The sequence below is a fragment of the Pinus tabuliformis genome, chromosome J, assembly GCF_031772625.1.
Source record: "Pinus tabuliformis cultivar Carrire ecotype Pingquan chromosome J, CPIR1, whole genome shotgun sequence".
Taxonomy (NCBI): Eukaryota; Viridiplantae; Streptophyta; class Pinopsida; order Pinales; family Pinaceae; genus Pinus; species Pinus tabuliformis.
This window is the reverse complement of record NC_142295.1, coordinates 571,810,884-571,836,094: the sequence shown is the minus strand read 5'-3', so window position 1 is coordinate 571,836,094 and position 25,211 is coordinate 571,810,884. Positions and strand designations below refer to the sequence as shown.

The 25,211-nt window shown below is 40.8% G+C and overlaps 1 pseudogene; it reads left to right on the top strand.

Moving 5' to 3' along the window:
• Positions 1 to 211: 211 nt before the first annotated feature.
• LOC149228279 (putative proline transporter 2) lies at positions 212 to 24,985 on the top strand (annotated as a pseudogene).
• Positions 24,986 to 25,211: the final 226 nt, after the last annotated feature.

Below are 25,211 nucleotides of genomic sequence, written 5' to 3'. Positions count from 1 at the left end.
CCTGTACGCTATCGACTGCACAGCACCTACGATCTTCAACTGGGCGGAGGCCATGAAGATCAACATAAAGTGCCAACTGACCAAAGCGAAGGCGGGGAGCCTAAATCAATTTTGCTTCAGATATGTACTAGTGACCTGTTCCTTGGAACGGGTGCCACTGTTCCAATACAAGTTGACTGAGATAGATCCTCCCATGCCACGCGACCCGCAGATGGCCCGCTGGAGTCGTTTGATGCCCAGGATCACTGGGGGCCAGCACATGTCGTATAGACCTGCATTCTTTTCATGGCTACGACGACAGAAGATCATTGTGGAGAACTGGCCATACAGTGGCACCAACTTTTGTGGAGATCTGGACATGCCGCTACCATATGGAGAGGATTTTGACGATGAAGGTAAAAAAATCATTTTTTGAATTTTGAGATTTTTAGTTGTTTTTGGTATATATGTGCTTATAACATTTCTTTTGTTAATGCAGACATTGGACCAGAGTAGCCTGTTAGGATGTCCCCAATAGCCAAGCGTGTTGCCTGCCCGATTGATGTTGTCACTCCTTATCGGGAGGGGAGTGACAACGAGGAGGAGATCGCGAGGAACCTTGAGGGGTTGACTCGTGGTATCCTAGAGTATGCTCGGGTGGGAGACATTCCTCACAAGTACCAGAGACACATGGTGGGAGTCTTAGATCGAATCCGCTGATTACTAACTCGTGTTGCACGAGCTGCATCATGCTACCATGATCATCATGCTAATTAGTTCCTAGGTCCAGCATTTACATTATTATTTTTTTGGCCTACGTGCCACGGATATATGAGGCCTTTGAGCCGCCGATGTTATTTTGGACACACATATTATTTTTTGGGGTTTTGATGTATCAAACATTATCACCATATATATATATGTGTGTGTGTGTGTGGTATTTTCTCACTTACTATGGTACAAATGGTTTGTTTTATCTTTTCACATGTTTCATAAATGTCTATCCAACACATAATTAGCTAATGCATCTGTCAATGTATTCATATGCCTAGGAATATGATGATATGTAATGTAATCAAACTGTCTTTCCAGTAGACGAATACGGAGATACATTCTCAATATTTGAGGGTTTCTGACAGAATATTGCCCTTTGTGTTGAAGGACAACAAGCTGTGAATCCAGGTTGACAACCAACTCTCGAATGTCAAGAACAATGCCTTCTGAAAACAGTTCGATAACCGCATTGTATTTAGCAATGTTGTTAGTTGTATGACCTAAACAGATACCTTGAAGGTCAATCAACTCATAGTTAGGGTCATAAATGGCCCATGTCGCAGATGATAGGTTCTGGGTACTACGACAAGCACCATCAGCGAAACCGATGTGAGGAGTCACGAGCATCCGTAGAGCAAGGAAAACATAGTAAACAAGAAAGCTGTTTGAAAACTAACACACCAAACCACACTACACAAAAATGAATGACACACTAATGTAGACAAGTAACCATGCAAGATTACCTAAGCATAGTACTTCTTGAGAGAGTCCATGTTGGGACTCAGGTAATTAATCAACACAGATGAACACCGAACTTTTACCATTTTCATGACAAGTAAGCATCAAATCGGCCAAATAATAGACTAGAACTCATATAAGGCATTTCCCCCATGCCCCCTAGGCGAGGGAGGGTTACGAGTCAGATGGCAACCCCATTGCAAGGATGGGAAATCAGTACAAACTCGGGGAGGGTGAAAGATATTGAATCCATGAAGGGATAAAGGTGCCCTTAGTTGAAATATCTTGACCACGTCAAGATAAACTGACAGGTCAATAGGTGGCTGAGAAGAAAAATTCTCAAGACACATAGACATGACTGTTAGGCTAGGCAGGAACAAGGAACGATGATGAGTATCGGTCCAAGGTGGTTCCTCAAGAGACATGACTTCCATGATAACTTCATCAACAAGGAACGTCTTGGCTAAGGAAGAAAGTGATTCCAAAGTGCTAAGCCACGGGGATTGAGAATACGTATCGAGAGAGGTCTTCGAAACATAAGAATCAGAGGATGCAGAACTCGAAGACGAAACAATTTCCATGTAATTGATTTCGGCAGGACTAAGCGACACAACCTCGCCCCAGGTATCAACAATATCTGGTGAAGGGGTGACCCAAGGATCATATTTAACTGAGACCATGTTGACAGAGGAAACATGAGGAGGTGGGAGTGGAAAAAATCCCATTAAGGCAGAATCTTTGAAAAGACCTCCCCGCACACTCTCATAGGGAGCACCGGTGTGCTTGACGTATGGAATATTGCCATCCGAAGAGGAAGAGGCAAAGAAAGATAGTTGGTCGACAATGACGATCTTCCCTTGATGTGGAAAACGAATCATGTGGAACAGGGAGGAGGCTACAGCATGCATAGCACGGGTCCAGCTCCATCCAAGTAGTAGATTGTAATTGAGATTGGCATCAACAATCTCTACCTCGACTTTCACTGTCTTGCCTTCCAGCGTAATGGCAAGATTACGTAAGACATCGAAGGGTCACAAGTCGTGCCCATCGATAGCTTCCAAAGTGTTTGGATATTGGTTCAAAGCAGGAGAACCAATGGCTTTCCAGCATGCGATTGACATGATGCAGGTGGAAGCACCTTCATCGATGACAGTCTTATGGATGGTCTTCTCATTGATGATTACCTGAATGAGAAAGGCAATATGATGAGGGAGGTGCGGAACATGGTTCTCTAGATAAAAACATATCAAATTGGAATCAGTCTGATTGATACCCCCGATAGCTGACAACAAAGATTTCCACTGCGATGGGCAGCTTTGGAGCACCTTGAGAGCCGACATAGTTGATGGTGCCTGAGCCAAATCCTCCACAATATTATAGTGTTGAGCGGCTCGGGCATTAGGATTGTACAAGGATTTCTATTGCACACCCTGAGAGGGTGGTCGTATAGCGGAATCAGGGTTAGGGCGCTCGATATGAAGAGGGCCAGAACTCAGGGCAAAAGAAGAAGGGGTGGCTTCTTTCTCTTTCCGAACTATCGAGGTAGGAGTTTGGTAATATTTCGATCTAGTAGCCGCATTAATAGGCGTACTCATCATGAACACTTGAGATCCTGAGGAAGTAGATGATTGAGGTTGGTCTACCATTTGGGTCTGCTGAGACGGAAATGGATCTTTGAGGACAGTAGGGGTTCCTTTGAGCAGATGACTAACTGTGGATCGTCGGGGATAATCCTTAGTGCAGTGATGTTCCTCGCAAATGAGGTAGGGATACTTAGGTTTCCGTTGTGAAGATTCGCCAATAGACGATTTGGGAGGACCCTATTTTTGGGCATCGACTTTACCCTTGCCTTTGCCTTTCTTCTTACCTTTCGAGGATTTGTCCGTTGTGATAAACTAGACAACGTGGACCTCTGAGGTTTTACCAGGGCCACGAGGATTCTGGGAAGAACTACTAGGAACAATATTCAAGACTTTTGTTTGGAAGAAGTTTTAGCAGGGGTCTGGGATACTGAACCAATAACTCCATCGACAGGAGGTACAGCTTGTGACTTTGATGTTGTGGTATCAGATGATGGCCGCAAAGTATCGGGTAATAACTCATACAAAGTGCCAGATGGAGAGTAAACTAGATCTAAGTATTGGGCATGAGCAATGGCTTGCCCTTTAGTAACGCATCCACCCGTAGATATATCACGAGAAATTGAGGCCATGAATGATTTAGTGAACCATTCAATGAGCAACTGATCAGCAATCTCAAATTTTATCAGGCGACATCTACGTCTCCATTCATGGATGTGATCGGAGATGTGTGTTGCAGTATCTTGCTTAAGCGATGTGAGAAAATAGGTGCCAGTTTCATAGCGAACCGATAGTTGAAAATGCGTGAGGAAAGCCATGGCTAAAGAGTTAAATTCATGGTAAGTACTTCGAGGAAGCTCGATGTACCACTTGGCTGCAGCACCTGTGAGGGTTCGTTGGAAAAGACGGAGATGAATGGAATCATCAACGTAAGAGTTTGAAGAGCACCAGAGGTGATATGTCATCACGTGGGCTTGAGGATCTTCTTTTTCTTTCCCATCAAACTTTGGACAATCGCTTGGTATCTTGGACGGCACCGGAGGCTAGTATGGCGAATGAAGGATTGGATCATTCGTAAGGCGAGATACATATGACAACTCGAGTGTGGCCAAGAATGGAAATTGAGTAATAGAAGGCATAGGAGGTCGACAAGAGGGTCCGAACAAAGGAGCCCATCCCTGCCGGTAAGGATTTTGGACCCAGAGTGGGGGATGTTGGCCATATGGTGTCTGATGCTACCCCCATTGCGGGTTACCTTGACCATAGGGAAGATTTTGACCTTGAATACCTCGGAATTTTCCGGCCATAAGTTGCTGATAAGCAACGTACGAGTTAAAAGGTTGTTGATCCTGTTGACCTTGGACATAAGGATATTGGACCTATTATTCTTGAACATACGGGTGGTGAACTTGTTGTCCCTTAACAAGAGGATTTTGGACCTAGTTTCCTTGGGCATAAGGTTGATACACTTGTTGCCCTTATACATAGGGATTATGTACCTTCTGCCCTTGACCAAAAGGATTTTGTACCTGTTGACCTAGGACGTTAGGGTTTTGCACCTACTGCCCTTGGCCAGAAGGATTCTGAACCTGTTGACCTAGGACATTAGGATTTTGGGCCTGCTGTTGCAGGACTTAACCCTGGACTTTCCCTTGCAAGGGTTGACCCTGTTGAGATGTATACAAGGGTTGCTACTACCCGGGTTGGTTTTGATGTTGTAAGGGTTGACCTTGTGGCTACAAAATTTGTCCCTGGGGATATAGAGGTTGGCCTTGCGAAGACATGGACTGGGAGGTTTGCGGAGCATATTGCATCGGTTGTTGCACGACTTGCTACAACTGTTGCAAGGGTTGGCCTTGCAGTTGTTGCAGTTGACCTTGCTGCGGGATCATTTGCCCTTGTTGTTGTGCAGATAGCCCTTTTTGCAACAAAGGTTGCCCGTGTTGTTGTAGAGGTTGTCCTTGTTGTTGCAAGGGTACTTGAACAGTGCCCGGAAAATTTATAAACTGAATCTAGCCATAGCCATCCTGGAAAGTGGATGATCCAGGGTAAAATGTACTGCCCAGACTGAAGGGTGTATGTTGATTAACCATTCCTTGAGAACCATATGGAATGTGAGGAGTTTGGTATTGGACCTAAGCCTCGTAGGGCTGATAATACTGGATATTGCTCGACCCAGACGGACCAACAGGATTTTGAACCTGTTGGTACTGGACATTGCTTGATCTAGTAGGATCAGCAGGGTTGTGAATAACGCCAAAAAAAGGTTGGTTCATACTAAGCATGTGAGCTTGTGAGCCACTCACATTGGTGGCCTGACACCATAGAAACATTCAGGTTTTCCCCCCTAGGTGGTGGCATAGCTTGGCCACTAACTAGAGGGATGGAGGAATTGACAGAGACATTCCTTGAGACCACCGGTTGAATTGGACGGGTGACTGGGACTTACGATACAAGGGGGTTCAGAACAGTGGGTTGCATTGGGACTGAGGTAACAGCTTGGTGGGAGGTCATGTTCGCAATGAACAGACTTGAAGTAGGCATGGTGCCTGACACCCCAACGAGGTTATGGTAAAGTGATGAGGCACTAGGTGTACCTGAAACCAACTGTGCCAAAGACACATAGTTGGGCAGCAGTCTACGGGAATTCCCCCTATATAGGGGAAACCTTTAGGAGGGAAAGGATGTTATTCCTCCTCAACAGTGTGTGGAGTAGAAATTTCTAACTCTTCCGGAGAAGTGACTGGAGCATCACCTTCGAGTTCCATATCCGAGAACAAACAACGACGAACGTCCGAAGAAGTACGAGGGATTATTCCAAAGAAACACCCGGTTGATCGTACAGACTGTAAGGATGCTGCAGTGATATCACAACAAGGTCAAATAGAGGATTCAGAGGATAGATAACCAATGCAAGCTGATCGTCAGTGGTTAGTGAATTCTCAGGAGTTTGAACGAGATTTTCCGAGATTATGGGCCAAGATCAGCAGACGACCTAGTATCTAAAGTAGGTGGAGGACGAGATGACAAAGGTTGAATGCTCAGAACAATTCCAAGTTCAACACCTTGGTCCTCGAGTGACTCTGGTAACTCAAGAAACGGCTCCTCTAGCAATCTTTCAGATGGAGAAGAGGAAGAGGAACTAGGTGAACCAAATGGTTCAGCCACGATGACCTTGTCTTAGTTGATAGAAAAGAAACAAATATACTTCAAGGCTTTAAAATGTTCTTTAATGTAAACTCATGATTTGGTCTGAGAAAAGACTAATAGGATGTTATCGGATCTTGGGCAATCAATTATTAAGACGCATAAAATACTAGTGCCCTTTCATTTTTTAAGAGTCGAGAAAGAAACAAAGATGACTCTATTGCTTTCGATTGGAAACAAGCTCGAAAGGACAAGTGCTCGAAGGATCTTTTAAGTTTAATGAGTCAAAAAGATCAAATTACTGCTCTGGATGATCTAGGTAAACAGGATTACTGGGCAACCGTGAACTACAGAATACCTCCTGGTGAATCGAGAAGTACGAGCAGGCAATCTCCCCGAATGTTGTGTTCGGTGTATCACATTTGCAAGGCGGCCGACTCGGCTTCCTAAGGATAAAGGATTGCAACCTAGAGGGGTCTCCCGTTATATACTCGACGGTACAGGGAGAAAAAATCCGTATTATAAATGTCTAATGCCGAAGCTAATGACAGTTGCTAGGTTTAAAGACGCTGAAACACGTCTCTAGCCTAGACCTTATAGATATGATCGTTAAATGTCAAATGCGCCTTAGGTTAATTGAGTTCATTTTAAAGTTTATCTCGAGTTATGTTTCAGTTTTCAAGCCTTAGTGATGTGACTCGAAAAAACCTTAAATGCAACTAAATGAGACAAGACCCTTTCAATTCCATGAATTGCCTACACTAGAGAGGGTAGAAACTACACAATCAAATGCAAGCAACCAAGCACTGAAAGAAAAATGATCTTTCACTACACTTCACTTTTCGAAAAAATAAACTAATGAAAAATGCATTCCAACTCCTAATTTCCTGACAAACACATTTCTAACAATCCTTTCAAAAGCAAACAAGTTCTTTTCCTTTTCAAATGCCAATGCAATCCTAGTTTCTAATGAGACAACGAAATGAAATTTTCACTTACAACATTTCAATGAAACATTTTCGACACAATCATCTCTTCAAGCAAATGAAAACCTGAAAAGAGAGACTCGTTCAGACTAATGAAGCATTGACTTTACCAACAACAAGACAAGCAATGTAATCCATGCCGAAAAAGAAACGTTTAGACAAGCAAACGAAAACTTTTCAAACTTGTGTAATGGAGGTCAAAGTCGTAAAAGGACCGCAAACGAAATGCAAGGAGTAAGTACACCTACAACTCGACTTACTGAGTTCACAATCAGCTGAATGGATGACGATCTAGATGCCCTAGTGTCACTAACCATCCAATGACTCAAGAAATCAAGTAGAAAGATGATAAGCCAACAAGAAAACAAAACCAAATGAAAAGCAGCTTTCTAGTTAGGGAGAAAATGGTCTAAAAGGCTTACAGGGTCGAAATCATGAGAGCAAAACACACTAGCCAAGATTGGGGACAAACCCTAATCTTCACTTACAGGCATCAGCGCGATTACCTAACTTACAATAAGCACTAGAGGCTGGTCGATGCGACTGTTCCTCAGCATATCGTGTTGATCAGCGCGATTGTCAGCAGATTAAGCGCGCTAAGCAAGGGAGCCAAGAAAAAAAAATTGAAACAGGGACTACATCTGTCACTATGAATTTCAAACTCAGACCAGTAAGCAGGAAAAAATAAACAGAACCAAAGGGAAAAAGTGGAACTAGAAAAGTTCACACGAAATCATGAAATCTAAGATAAACAAAAGAATTGGTTCCCCAATATGGTCGCCAATTTGTGGTGAAGTAAAATTATAAGTGCGGACACAAACAAATTCCTCTAGCTCGATAATCGGTCTAGCCACAACTGATACATTCTATGGAAGATTTCCTTAGGTTATAAACAATTAAGAGGGCCTACCTCTTAGTACACTTATCTCGTTTGATGATGTCCTTGCTTGCTCGTTCCAGCTATATCTGTGCTTTTATTGTGTGTCACAACTCTGATCTCTAATTCCGATCTCTGATTTATGATTTCAGATCTGCAACACGATCTCTGATCTCCTACCTGATCTTTGATCTTCGATTTGCTCCAACTTCCAATATGCAGACCCGACTTGATCTAAGTTAACAATTTAATTATTAAATCGCATTTGCCACTTTATCGAACCTTTGGCATGTACACAACCTAAAAATCCCTAATATCCATGTGCTCCCGATGTACGGGAGTAAATTGATGATGTGGCATGTGGGACATCCCAACATCCATTATAATATGGTTTCGCATTGTTTAAATGTATTATGTTGATTAAAAGTTATGGCCCTTCCTATCTTGCTTTTATAATATGGTTCCAAAGTAAACAACAGCAAACAACAACAATGATAATAGATAAATTGTAATTCAACCTACTTAACAAGTCAAGAAACATTAAGAGATGAACATGTAAGATGACAAATCATGTAGGAAATCAATCGATAGTTGCATATATATTGAATCAAGAAGAGATTACAACCATTGTCTTGACGTTGTCATTCTCCTCTGACAAGACCAGGTTCCCACACACTTCTTCTAGCATTCCATGATGGCCTCAACAATAATAGTTTTAAGGCCCTTCCCTTTAGGCTTGACACTAAACCAAATTCACACTTCTCCCTCACACAACTAGAGAGCTACAAATATGAATAGCTTGTTGTTTACTCCAAACCTAATTAGCATTAGCACACCAACCTTAACACTGCAACACTAGCTTGTGCTTGGGAAAAAGGGAGGTTTATATAGGATGAATGGATGGGATATGGATCATCTTCTCATGGGAGAAGGTCTTATCTCTTGAGGTAGTTCCATCATTATAGGGTAAAGGAGCCCAAACTGACATCCTCAACCCCATCTGGCCAAACCATTTACCAGACTTCCGTTATGAATCTTCTAGAGTTAGAAGCTTCAGCTCTTTATTTAAAAAACTTTCCATAAGAGGACCAGTGCGAGTGGAACAAAGGTCAGTTGCTCTGGTCGGCACTAGGGACAGTGTTAATCCATGCATATCATCACAAGGAGGACAAATGCCATTAGCACCGACCTTGTAAACTGGGAAAAACAGAAGATTTTGGGGAAATGGTGCAAAAGGGAATTGTTCTGCTCATGAAGAGGGACATAATGGGAGCTTCTTCATGAAGGGAAAGAATGTAGGGTCCACTGTAGAGGTCCTCCAGGATCAAGGAATGGGGAGTACAGGGACAGTGACAAAATGTTGTGTAACACTTCTCAGTTGTATTGAATCTCTTGTAAGGAACTACAATTTCTTTCTCACTTGCATATTGAGGTCTTCCTCTCTTTGGTGGTCATTTTCCTTTAGCTTTCTCATTTCCTTTTGAGTCATGCTTGGGCTCAACTTTGCACTTCGACTGCTCATAAAACTTTGCACTTCGACTGCTCATAACAATGCTTCAACTTTTGGATGGCCTCCTCCAACGATCTAGGCTCTTCGAAGTCAATCCGACCTTTGTATGAAACTGGAAATCCACTGATGAATCTCTAAACCTTGGCCTTCTCCTCCCTAAGGTAAGGCACATATCTCAACAGCTCCAAAAATCTTCTAGTATACTCATCATCTATCATAGAACCCATCATCAACTCATAAAACTCCTTAGCTTTGTCATCATAGTACCTCTCCAACAAGTAATTCTTCTTGAAGAGCCTTCCAAATGCATGCCAAGTCAATTCCTCCTCATGTATACCTTTGACATTCTTCACATCTTACCACCAAATATCTACTTTACCTTTGAGACTAAAAGTGAATAATCATGCAATCAGAAGAATTTCTTCATACCAAGCAACCATTGTTCTACTTCCTATGATTTCTTCATCTCTCCATCAAAGGTATGTGGCTTTTCCTTCTTAAACTCATCTGAAAAGTATCCCCTATCACTCCTCTTGTAAGGATGATGACGATCATGATGTCTATCAAAACCAAAATTGGAATAGTACCTGTGTTGATCACCTCTCCTATCCAGAGTGTCCAACAACCTGCCATCTCTAATCATGCCAGATCTATCTGACCTATGTCTACTAAGAGACCTACTACCATATGACCCATTAGTTTTGTCCTCGTGTCCATGGCTGATCCGAAGTGATCCCTGTCGCTACAAATCTAAAAAACTCTAAAGTAGTATTGCTTTCACCTCTACTTGTTTCTCTTGTGCCTGCATGATTTTGTCATTGTCTACTTTGCAACTCCTTATTTCTTCCTTTAGGCTTCTCAATGTGTCTTCCACATCAGAAAAGTGCCCCACACCACGCTTCTCATCTGATGCATAAGGAGATTCTATGTAGTCTACCACCTTACTAGCCATATGATCTCTTTCCTGCAAGGCATACTATGTCAACTAAACCAAATCACAATAAACCAACGTACCTTAGCATAATTCGAGGAGGATACATTGTCTGCAAGATTGTCAAATCAACGTGACACATGTATAACATAATCATAACATCATATAGAAATATATCAAATAAGTGTATCAATGCATAAACATCATTCTAGCTAGGGTCCAGTCATCAATGCAAGGCCATATCAGCAATGCATGTTGTGACCTCATGCATGACAACAACTAGTACTTCATTGCACAAATTGCCACATGCAACTATCAACATGCATAAGCAATGCCTAATCAACTACACATACGTATGAACGCATGTAGTTGAGCATAAGCGATCAATTCTTGTAATCAACCTACAAGACTGATTCATGTAATCAAAACATTTAAGAATGCACCTAACATACAAAGTTGTAGTCAAGCGACATACAATCAACATGTAAGTGACATATAACCATATGCAACTAGTCATAAAATTCTGACTATGTATCCCACAAAATCACATTAAGCTCCTCATGACAACCTTACTACAATCATGATCAACATGATGCAATGCAACAAGCACATGGAATGCAAGTGTAAGAGACACACATGCAACTGACATGCAGGTGTGACTAATCATCTTCACCCAAGGAGAGCGCAACCACGCTCTGATACCAATCTGTAACACCCCCTCCTCACAGGTCCACCCAAGCAGCCAACCAGCTGGGCAAACATGTGATGAGAGAGGTTACTATGAGGAATTCAATCTCCTTAGTGACCTTAACAAAACAGAATCGATGAAACTTATCAAACAAACCCATCCACATCAACGATTACACCCCCCAGGAGACATGTCAGCCACTCAGACATCCTATCTCTGGGTCCCACTGATGTTTTAAGCCTCTTAACACAAAGTCACTCTCATAGGCCTCTGTTCAAGCGATTGTGGACTTTTCTCAGCAGACATGTGCCAGTGACCCTAAGATTTGAGCCACTTTTCTAGCCCAAAATCCCAGCCTCTGCCCAAAACTTGCTACAACCTTCAGAATCCATCAAAGACATGATAAAAATGTTGATTAATCAAAAATCAACCTCCTGAATAGGCATGATCATCCCCAACCGGGACTGACATTCTGTCAAACACTTGGAATCAATGCAACCTACAGGTCTAGGATACAAGACGGAGTATAAATGACTAAAAGAACTTATGAAACATAACCAAAAGAGTCACCTCCTTCTCCATTGGACTATTATATCATCAATTAGGTCTTGCATCCACCCATTTAACAATTACAAGTAAATACATGAAACAACCATGACGTGAACCAGTCATTTAACCATGCTCATAACTAGTATAAACCATATAAATATCAGAGATATGACAGCCATTAAATTGACATATAAACAAGTACAAAAGTAAGAGAACTTAGCTTGTATTAATCATAGGCAAATCCGACCAGGTTCAGGACTTCTGCATACCACCCTACCATAGACATGGCTGAACCAAATCTCTCTTTCAGTCAATCACCCCCGTGCCATATTCCAAACATGAATGTGGGATCTCATAGAACAACCAACCCAAGAACAACCAAGGGAATCCAAAGGTTAAACCACTTCCACCCTCACCAAATCGTGATCAAACCAAAACCGGTGCTTCGATCACAATTGAATTGAACTTGGAATGCCATATGGAATCCATCACTATCCTTGAGAAGTTTTCCATCTCCTTATCTCTCAGGCTTTACCACAATCCAATCTCGGACCACTAGGCCCTAAACCAAGACTTCTCCCTCAGGCTTTACCATGTATCCTGTCAAAACCAGTTAAGGGATTCCTAGGCCTTTGGGAATGAACCTTGAGACCACCTCTGCCCTGAATTCCAAAATCCTTCCAACAAAGCAAAGCTCAAAAACTGAAATAAACATCCCAACACCATGACATCCAGAAAAAGGCATGGCTAGGCTGAAAACCATTGTCATAACCCGACAAAACCATGCCACCGAAAACAAGAGAACCATACACCAACATACATGCATGTTCAGACCAGCTAGGAAATCACACATGCAAAAGGTTACCTGCAAGTATTCTTGTTGAAGCTGGTTGATCCTGCTTTCCTTTCCTTAATCCTTCCTTTCCTTCCTTTCCCTTTTCTTGCTTTTCCTTCTTTGATCCAAAGCTAGATTTCTCCAAGAAAACTCTAAGTGACCAAGTGTGGGAGAGAGAGAATAATGAGAGAGCTCCAAACTTGAACTGGCAAAAGTTAGAAAAAGCTTGCCCACTGATCCTCAAAAGCCTTTTTATTGATGAGGCCTCTATCTCCTCCTCACATGCAACCTATGACCTTTTACCTTCCTTTTCTCCTATTTTCCTTTATTTTCATTAATAAATGTGCCAAAAATGTCTTTTTTCCTTTTAATGCCTTTGCCTTAACCTTTGTCAATTTTCCTTAGCCAAAACACACATCTAGTGATGCCCACTAGGATATCTTTGCCCAACATTCAGCTTGGAATAAGTGTCCCTTAACCTTGGTCTTATTTCGCCTTTATTAACTTTTATTACATGAAATTTTCACCAGGGTTGTATTCCCTATCACTCCTCCTATAAGGATGATGAAGATGACGATCATGATGTCTATCAGAACCATAACTGGAATACTACCTATCTCGATTGCCTCTCCTATCCGGAGTGTCCAACAGTCTGCCATCTTTGATCGTGTCAGATCTATCTGACCTGTGTCTACTAGGAGACCTACTGCCATATGCCCCATTAGTTATGTCCTCATGTCCATGGCTGATCCAAAGTGGTCCCTGTCACTGCAAAACTGAGAAACATTGAAGTAGCATCGCATTCACCTCTGCTTGTTTCTCTTTTACCTGCATGATTTTGTCATTGTATGCTTTGCAACTCCTTATTTCTTCCTTCAGGCTTCTCAATGTGTCTGCCAGGTCAGAAGAGTGCCCCACACCACGTTGCCCATCTGATGCATAGGGAGATTCTATGTAGTCTACCACATTGCTAGCCATCTGATCTCTTTCCTGCAAGGCATATTATGTCAGATAAACCAAATCAAAATAAACCAACGTATGTTAGCATAATTCGGGGAGGATACCTTGTCTGCAAGATCATCAAATCAATATGATACATGTATAACATAATCATAACATCATATAGACATATATCAAATAAGTGTGCCAACGCATAAACGTCCTTCTAGCTAGGGTCCAGTCATCAATGCAAGGCCATATCAACAATGCATGGTGTGACCTCATGCATGACAACAACCATTACTCCATTGCACATATTTCCACATGCAACTATCAACATCCATAAGCAATGCCTAATCAACTACACATATGTATGAACGCATGTAGTCGAGCATAAGTGATTAATTCTTGTAATCAACCTACAAGACCATTACATGTAATCAAAACATTTAAGAATGCACCTGACCTACAAGGATGTAGTCAAGAAACATATAATCAACATGTAAGCGACACATAACCCTATGTAACTAATCATAAACTTCTGACATGCATCCCACAAAATCACATCAAGTTCCTCATGACAACCTTAGTACAATCACGATCAAAATGATGCAATGCAACAAGCACTCGGAATGAAAGTGTAAGAGACACACATGTAATTGACATGCATGCATGACCAAGCACCTTCAACCAAGGAGAGTGCACGCTCTGATACCAACCTGTAACAACCCCTCCTCCCAAGTCCACCCAAGTAGCCAACTAGTCGAGCAAACATGTGCTGTCTGTAACAACCCCTCCTCCCAGGTCCACCCAAGCAGCCAACTAGTCAGGGAAACATGTGCTGACAAAGGTTACTATAAGGGATTCAATCTCCTTGGTGACCTTAAAGAAATGGAATCAATGTCCAACTCATCAAACAAACCCATCCACATCGGCAATTCCACCCCCAGGAGACATGTCAGCCACTCAGACATCTTGTCCCTTGGTCCGACTGATGTTTTAAGCCTCTTAATCCAAAGTTGCTCTGATGATATAGGCAAGACAATGACCAACAACTCAAAGTCACTCTCGTAGGCCTTTGTGCCAGCGACTATGGACTTTTTCAGTAGACCCATGTTAGTGACCTCGAGCTTTGAGCCACTTTTCTAGTCCAGAATCCCGGACTCTGTCCAAAACTTGCTACAACCTTCAGAATCCATCAAAAACATGATAACAATGCTGATAAATCAAAAATCAACCTCAGGACTAGGCCTGAGCATCCCCAACCGAGACTGATATTTTGTCAAACACTTGGCATCAATGCAACCTACAGGTTTAGGATACAAGATAGAGCATAAATGACTGAAAGAACTTATGAAACATAACCAGAAGGATCACCTCCTTCTCCATTGGACTATTATATCATCAATTAGGTATTGCATCCATCCATCTAACAATTACAAATAAATACATGAAATAACCATGACATGAATTGGTCACATAACCATGCTTATAACCAACATTAAACCATGTAAATATCAGATATATGACAACCATTAAATCCACATATAAACAAGTAAAAAGTAAGAGAACTTAGCTTTTATTAATCATAGGCAAATCCGACCAGGTTCAGGACTTCCACGTACCACCCGACCATAGACATGGCTGAACCAAATCTCTCTTTCATCCAGTCACCCTCGTGCCATATTCCACGCATGAATGTGGGATCACATAGAACAACCAATCCAAGAACAACCAAGGGAATCTAGAGGTTAAACCACCTCCACCCTCACCAAACCATGATCACACCAAAACTGGTGCTCCCATCACAACCGAACCGAACTTAAAATGCCATCTGAAATTCATTACTATCCCTGAAATGTCTCCTTGTCTCTTAGTCTTTACCGCAATCCAATCTCGAATCACTAGGCCCTAAACCAAGACCAGACTCTTAGGATTTACCGCAATCCAAACCCAGATCACTAGGCCCTAAATCGATACTTATCCCTCAAGCTTTACCATGTATCCTACCAAAACCGATCAAAAGATTCCTAGGCCTTTGTGAATGAACCTTGAGACCACCTCCGCCCTGGATTCTGAAATCCATCTAACAAACCAAAGCTCAAAACCAAAATAAACATCCCAACACCATGGCATTCGAAAAAAGGTAAGACTAAACCACCATTATAACCCGACAAAACCATGCCACCGACAACAAGAGAACCATACACCAACATGCAAAGCCATGCATGTCCAAACCAACTAGGAAATCACACATGCAAAAGGTTACCTGCAAGTATTCCTGCTGAAGTTGCCTGATCCTTCTCTTCTTCCTTGATCCTTACTTTCCTTCCTTTCCCTTTGCTTGCTTTTCCTTCCTTGATCCAAATCTAGAGTGCTCCAAGAAAACTCTAAGTGACCAAGAGTGAGAGAGAGAGAGAGAAAATAATGAGAGAGATCCAAACTTGAACTGACAAAAGGTTAGCAAAAATCTTTCCCACTGATCCTCAGAAGCCTTTTTATTAATGAGGCCTCTATTTTCTTCATTTTCCATTATTTTCCTTCAATTTCCTCCTCACATGCAACCTATGACCTTTTACCTTCCTTTTCTCCTATTTTCCTTTATTTTAATTAATAAATGTGCCAAAAATGCATTTTTTCCTTTTAATGCCTTTGTCATAGCCTTTGCCAATTTTTCGTAGCCAAAACACACATCTAGTGATGCCCACTAGGATATCTTTGCCCAACATTCAGCTTGGAATAAGTGTGCCTTAATCGTGGTCTTATTTTCCCTTTATTTAATTTTATTTAATGAACTTTTCACTAGGCTGTTACAGAGAGTCTTTGTAGTCTACCATCTTGCTAGCCATTTTGGTCTTTTTCCTACGATGCATACAATGTCAGTTAAACCAAATCACAATAAATCAATGTACCTTAGTATACTTCAGGGAGGATACCTTGTATGCAAGATCAACATGATACATGTACAATATAATCATGACAGCATATCGAAATGTAATACATAAGCATGTAAACATATATCCATCATTCTCGCTAGAGTCCAGTCATCAATGCATGACCATATCGACTACACATATCATGACCACATGCATGACAACAACAACCATGGCACTGTACACTGACAGTATGCAAGAATAGTCAACATGTAACCAATCATACACTCATGATGACAAACTTCACACAACAACATCCTCATTCACATGGCGACATCACTATAACCATGACCGACACCATGCATATGCAACAAGCACATAGACCACAAGGATGATTAACACATGTGCAACCGACATGAATGCATGACCAATACACAACCCATCCCATCTGAGGGTTGAACCATGCTCTGATACCACCTTGTAATGACCCCCCTCCCATATCTCCAAGTAACCGACCAACTGCGGTAAAAATGTGACGAGAGGCTACTATGATGTGATTCAACCTCCTAGGTACCCTTAAGGAAGTGGAATTGATGAAAACCCATCAAACACACCTTCCACATTAGTAACAACACTCCCAGGAGCTATCCCAACCACACAAGTATCATGCCCCTGGGTCCCACTGAGTTTTTAACCAATTAAACCTCTGGACGCTCCCATGCTATGGGCATGCCAGTGTCCAGAGAGAATTGGATGCTCCCACAAGCCTGCATGCCTGCGTCTAGGGACAATTTCCAGTACACCTGTGCCAGCGTCCGCAGGATTTAAGGCACTTTTCAAGCCCAGAATTCCGGCCACTACCCAAAACTTGTTGTAACTTCCGAAATCCATTAAACACATGATGACATGGCTGATAAACCAAAAACTAACTCTAGGACTAGGCCTGACCATCCCCAACTAAGACTGACATTCTTTCAAACATTTGGAATCAACAAAATCTACAGGTTTAAGATACAATACATAGCATGAATGACTGAAAACTCTTATGAGAAATGACAAGAAGGATCACCACCTTCTCTCTTGAACTGTTATGACATCAATTAGGTCTTGCATCCATCATTTTAACAATTACAAGTAAATACATGAAATAACCATGACATGAACCATTCATTTAACCATGTTTATAACTAGCATCAAACCATGAAAATAACAGTGAGATATCAGCCATTAAATACAAATATAAACAAGTACAAAAGCAAGAGAACTTAGCTTTTATTAAACATAGGCAAATCTGACCAGGTTCAAGACTTCCACATACCACCCAACCGTAGACATGGTTGAATCAAATATTTCTTTCAGCTAGTCACCCCCGTGCCATAATCTAAGCATGAATGTGGGATATCATGGATAAACCAATCCAAAAACAACCAAGGGAATCTAAAGGTTAAAGCACTCCACCCTCACCAAACCGTGATCACACCAAAACCAGTGTTGCGATCACAAAACCAAATGAACTTGGAATTCCATCTGGAATCCATCACTATCCTTGAGGAATTTTCCATCTCCTTGTCTCTCATGCTTTACCGCAATCCAATCCCGGATCACTAGGCCCTAAATCGAGGCACCTCCCCCAAGCCTTATCGTGAATCCTACAAAAATCAATCAAGTGTTTCCTAGGACCTTGGGAATGAACCTTGAGACCACCTCTGCCAAGGATTCTGAAATCCATCTGGCAATTCCAAAGCTCAAAACCAATATCAACATCCCAACACACCATGGAATCCAGAAAAAGGCAAGGCTAGGTTGAAAACCATTGTCATAACCCGACAAAACCATGCCACCGACAGCAAGAGAACCATACACCAACATGCAAATCCATGCATGTCAAAACCAACTAGGAAATCACACATGCAATATGTTACCTGCAAGTATTCCTGCTGAAGCTTCTTGATCCTTCTCTTCCTTGCTTGATCCTTTCTTTACTTGCTTTCCTTTTGCTTGCATTTCCTTCATTTCCTTTTGCTTGCTTTTCCTTCCTTGCTCCAAAGCTAAAGTGCTCAAAGAAAACTCCAAGTGTCCAAGAGTGAGAAAGAGAGAGAGAGAATAATGAGAGAGCTCCAAAACTGAACTGACAAAAGGTTACAAACTGATCCTCAAAAGCCTTTTTATCAATTAGGCCTTTATTTTCTTTATTTTCCATTATTTTCCTTCAATTTCCTCCTCACATGCAACCTCTAACCTTTAACCTTCCTTTTCTCCTATTTTCCTTTATTTTGATTAATAAATTTGCCAAAAATGCCTTTTTGCCTTTAATTACTTTTCCTTTTCCAATTTCCTTAGCCATAATAAACTTAATGAACACCCACACCAAAATGTCCTGCCCAACATTCAACTTGGAATACGTGTCCCTTACCTGTGGTCTTATTTTGCCTTTATTAACTTTTATTACATGAAATTTTCACTAGGGTTGTTATATTGGATCATCGATCATTGTTGGAGATTACAATGATGTTTTATCCAGGGGCGAGTGTTGGGGATTGAAGTGTCATGGCAATCCTCTCTTGGACCGACTCAACACACTCTTTGATGACAACCATTTGGTGGACATATGGCATATCCCTATCAAACCCACTTGGAACAATGATAGAAGTGGCAGTGAATATATTGGGAAACAACTACATCAATTCATGGTACATCAAAATTTGTTTGAAGTTTTTAGAAATTTAAGATCTAGGGTCGAGAATATTTATATCTCTGACCACTATCCAATTGTCCTTCAATGGTGAGCGGAATCGGACAGGAGGGGTATTCCCTTCAAGTTCAATATGATATGGCCGGAAGACGAAGATTTCAACAAACTGGTCTCAAGTGTATGGAAATCTTTTGATAAACAGTCGAGATAGTCATCCATGGATTATATTACTTTGAAATTAAATTTCCTAAAGAGCTAGGTTCACATTTAGGAGCGAAAGAAGAAGGCTAGTCGATATAAGGAACTAAAGGCTTTGGTTGATGAAATCCGAGAGATTGGAGAGAATCTGCCAGTTGTGCCACCCTCTGCACATACATTACAAAGGTTTAAGACTTTAGAAGAAAGAAAAAAGTGCATACTATTGATACAGGAAGGTATTTGGAGATTAAAAAGCAGGGCCATTTGGATTCGTGAGGGGGATCGCAACACAAAGTTCTTCCATCATTATGCCTGTCACAGGAAGAATATCAACACAATATGGAGCATAAAGGGGGCAAATGGTAATTATATTTATTCCATTGTTGGGTTTAGAAAGAAGTAGTACATTATTTCTAGAACCTTTTTAAGGCCAGAGATGAGCTGCTCATTGAAAACCAACTCTGAGGCGCTAAGGAATACCCTCAGATGTTTGATTACGAATATAATGCTGCACTTTTTAGACAGGTCTCCAAAGAGGAAATTCTCTCGATATTGAAATCATTTGCCAAGGACAAGTACCCTGGCCTTGATGACAGGACAGTTGAATTTTTTTTGCACTTTTTTGAGCTCATGGGTTAGGATTTTCTCGATATGGTTGAGGAACCCCTTAACAGGTGGTTCATTTCAGGATCTATAAAGTCTACTTTCATTGCCCTTATTTCGAAAGTCATGGCAACTGTCTCTTTTTTTTTAAATTTAAGGCCGATCTCCCTATGCAATATTATATACAAGCTCATCTCGAATGTCATTGTGGAGCAGATAAAGGGGACTCTCTCAGCTCATATATCCAAGGAACAATTTGGATTTCTTCACAACAGGTCTATCCATGATGCAATTTCTATTTCTCAAAAGTGCATCCATGCCATTCAGACTAAAAACCTGGAAGCAATGGTAATGAAGATCGACTTGCAGAGGGCATACAATTGCGTCGACTGGGCTTTTCTCAAGGTTATACTTCTAAAGATCGGGCTTGAGATACAAATGTTGATTGAACTATGGCATGTGTGACAAAGGCTTAGCTCGCTGTGCTTATAAATGGATACCCCACTAAATTTTTTCGAGCGAGCAGAGGACTAAGGCAGGGCTCCTTCTTATCACACCTCCTCTTCATTCTTGTTATGGATGGGTTTGAAAATGGATTAAGAGGTTAGTATAATTCATCTTTTCTTTGTTGATGATATTCTTACATTTGGGATGATTTACAGGGCACAGTGGGAGACATTACACTATATTTTCCACCTATTTGGAGAGGCTTCGGGACTTAATGCAAATGGTCATAATTCCATTCTTATTTTCTCATCCGGGAATGAGGAAGATATAAATTATATTGCTGGTGTTTTTTGGGTGGGTACCAAGCGTCTATAGGATGGTTTTACATATTTAGAATTTATACTGAAGCCAACAAACTACTGTTTGGAGGACTGGTCATGGTTGCTCTCTAAATTAGATAACAAACTCAGGGGTTGGACACATCGTTGACTATTATTGGATGGGAGATTCACCTTGATACAATCAGTACTACAACATTTAGGCACTTACTGGATGCATCTATTTTCTCTTCCTGCTTATATTATATCCAAGATTCACTCTATATTGGCACGTTTCTTATGGTTCAGGGCTGATAGGAACACAAATTTCATTTAACATCGTGGAGCTCTATTTCTAGACCTAAAGAACTTTGTGGTTGTGGGATTTTGAACACCTAGGTTTTCGGTTGGTCGCTGTTAATGAAATCCCTCTCGTGGGCACTATTCGGTGATGGCATATGGAAGAAAATCATTTCAAAAAATTATCATATGAGAAGGCCCATCATCGACTGGATCAGAATGGGTGAGATTGGGAAAAGGAGGGGATCGTACATCTGGTCGAGTTTTCAGAAGATAAAGAAATGGTTACTGCAGTGGTTAAAATGGTCTTTCAAGAGGGGAAACACGTTGATTATTGGTCGGGGCATGATTATTGGTGTTCAAGACTCCACACGGCTTTCTGAAGGCACAATCGTGGCTCTTCATCAAAGAGGTATATTCCTATTGGATCAAGTAATCAACATTTGGAATGGAATCCTTCCGACGTGGAAAGAGGTTGTGCAAATTGGACCGTCTAGGCAAATGGCTTTGGAATGGAACAATTACATCATAACACTTAAAAGAGTTGGTCTATGCAAGAACACGAGAGGTGATTCACTTTCATGAGCTGGGACTCTCAGAAAAAGGTACAGTGGTGGTTGAAGATAATTATAAACATATCATGAACCTTGCATAGGATTCTATGTCGACGCCATGGTTTAAATCTATATGGAGATCAAGTGTCCCTCTGAAGATCATTCTTTTCATTTGGTTGGTGTGGAAAAAAAAAAATTTAATTTGGGACAATCTTTGTAAACATGTTTTTCAAGGTGGAGGATGGTGTCCCTTGTGCGGTGATGATTATGAATATTTTTTACATCTTTTTCTTTGTTGTAGCATAACTCTCCATATTTGGTCTATGACTCTTTCTTTTTTTAAGATCTCGTTTAAACAATTCACATCTATGGAGCAGTGTTTGTGGTGGGGCTTGACTAGGTATGGTATACACAGATACATCCTGTTGTTTATAATCTAGGAAACTTGGAAGGCCCGAAATCATCTCATTTTCCGAGGGCTTCAAGTTAGTGTTTACAAGATTTGCTCAAAATTTATTGCTTGGTTGGAGAATATGGAACCCCATATGATGACTTCCAAGGACAAGTCTAGGAGATATTTACACCCTCATATTATCTTGTTGGCAATGTTTTTTTATGGTGCACCACAACTGGGGTGATGTGGTTGTGGAGCATGGCTCTGCATTAGTGGTAATTCTTCTTATAAGTTACACTAGTTTGGGGGGATGGGCACAAATTCCAAGGGGGAGATGGTGGCCGTGTAGAGATTTAACTAGTTTGCAAAGGAAAAAAAATCTAGGACACCCATGTCTACAGTGATTCGAAGCCTATCATTGATGGGATTATGGGTAACATAGCTTTTGATCCTCTAGATCTTAAAGGATGGTAGGACCGAATCAGTGCACTCACTCAAACTTTTCTGAGTTTTGACATGCATCATATCTACAGGGAATCAAATGGGATAGCCGACTATCTATGCAAAATGGGTTTAAATGATGTTGAAGGAAACATATCTTTTACCTTTGTATCAGATGGTGTAGTTCAGAAGGAAGGGCGCGCTGCTCTCCCATAGCGACAGCCATGTCTGGAATACTAGATGATTACTTTTCAGTTCATATGCAGGGTTTTCAACATTTTTTTTTTGTATATCATCTTGAACTTTTTAGATGATCTTGTTTTTAATAGTATATTTGGTAGATGTTGATTCGAAATGTCTCTAGACTGATATTGTGATCATCGTATTCCGAGATATGATGGCTTTTGCTGGATGATCAAGAACAATATTGTATTAATGACAGACATAATATGTAACTGTTTTTTAGTTCTCTTAATAAAATCCAGTTTCGGTTTTTTTCTTCTTCTGAATATATATATATATATATATAATTTAAATTGAAAAGTGAAAAGGACATACATACCTTTGAGATAAATCTCAACCTCCTTGAGTGGGCCTAATGGTTAAGAGCATGTGTTTCCTCATAAAAGGTCACAGGTACAAAATTGGAGAGGGGTAGACTATGTATAGAAGGGGGTCTCATACACCAATTTGGAGTATATAAAAATACTCCACACAATTTCATGCCAAAAATTTCTCTCAATATGAATGATTGTGGAAATATAGATTCTCTCATCCTCCTCCTATGATATGTTTGCCCATTAATATTTTTTTAATCTAAATTTTTACGTCGATAGGCATCCCTCCTATTGGAGTTGGCCACTTTAATCATTTTCTTAATTAATCTTTTTGATCGGATGGCCTAAATTGAAAGATGCCAATATATTCTCGTGGTTGCCACTATATCAATGGATAGAATTCACACCACTAACTTACTTGCATGTCTAAATCACATGTTTAAAGCATACTTAAATTAATTTTTTACAAAGCATGATTAAAAATTTACCATACCATTTGTTAATCGCCACCTATTATGATTAAGACGAAGTGGAAATATTAAAAATGGTTGTAAAACGTACGAATCGCCATCACCATCCATTTCAATTACGTTAGGAACACCAACAGTTTCAATTCCGCCTAGACATCACTCACCGTTTCAATTCTCCTATACGAAACGTGGCTAGAGGGATGTAAGACATTGATTTAGCATGGCAATCACTAATAGTTTCAATTTCATATAGCCATCACTTACCATTTCAATTGGCCTCCTCCATGCAGATAACCACACATTAGATGGAGCGACACATTAGATGAAGCTTTGCTCGAGGGATGTAACATAGTGTATGTGCCGAAAATGTAAGATAGTGTATGTCGGGAACTATTCTTTTGGAGGAGAAAATTTGGCAGAGGGATGGCATGGACACGAAGGAGCAGCCTGCGAGATTGAAACACCTCAAGTCTCAAGTCATGGTAAGTCATATCATTCAATATTTTTACACTGTACGCTGTATATGTCTATACCAACTTCGATAAATAATAATATTGAGATTATTGCAGATCCATGGTACCAAGTTGGCCTCGTTCTGATAACATCACTCAACAGTGCGTATGCATTGGGGTATTCAGGGATCGTCATGGTTCCCTTGGGATGGGTAGGGGGCACCTTGGGATTGATAGCAGTAGCCTTCATATCACTCTATGCAAACACCCTCCTAGCGCGTCTCCACGAAACTGGAGGCATCTGACATAGTCGATACAGAGACCTAGCTGGTCACATTTATGGTAAATTTCTTTTACACTCACCCATCCCATTCAATATAATACTTTCTTGTTACTTTCATCAAATCAACATCTTCATACTTGCACATAATCACTTCTTCCTTTCATATCGATTGTGATTGTGAATTTTCCCAGGTAGGAAAATGTATTACTTGACATGGACTCTACAATATATCAATCTATTCATGATCACCACTGGATTTATCATTTTGGCTGGACAAGCTTTGAAGGTAGCTCCCTACTCTTATACTTAATTACCTCCTATCCCCAAGCCATGCTCCCCTACTTTGACATGCAACAATTCCTTATTAATTATCTATTTTTCATCTCTTCTGATTGACTGTTGTGTAGGCAATATATACTTTACACAACAATGAAGCTACCATGCTAAAGCTACCTTACTGCATCGCAATTACAGGAATCATTTGTAGCATTTTTGCATTTGGCATTCCCCACTTATCGTCTCTGAGGTTGTGGCTCGGTGTTTCAACATTCTTAAGTTGCATCTATATCATTGCTACTATTGGATTGTCTATACGCGATGGTATCTCTCTTTTCTTTTAACCAGGATACATCTTACTTGTGATGCTTACATATCTTCTGGTTCATGGTCCTTGTCAAGTTGGGTATTAAAACAATTGCTTGGAGCAAAATCTTAATTTTCTGCTTACTTTGGATATGTAGGTCTCAATAGCCCAGCTAGAGATTATGAGATTTCAAGTTCAGGTTCAAGTAAAAGAAGAATGTTTGGAACAATTAGTGTTGCAGCAAATCTCATTTTTGCATTTAATTCAGGCATTCTTCCAGAAATATAGGTATAGAAAAGTTTCGTTTAATGATATGACTAGCGCGTAGAAAAAAGAAGGTTCTGGTCTTTTTTTTAAATGCTCTCCCAAAATTTATTACTTCTCTGCCGTTGATCTTCTCCCGAAAGATCCAACGGTTCACGATAGATTTCGGGTTGACAAGACACACAGGGGTTAACCGCTCGATAAAGCGGTTTCCCCACACTCCTTCGCTGCTACATGTCCTCCGATTTGT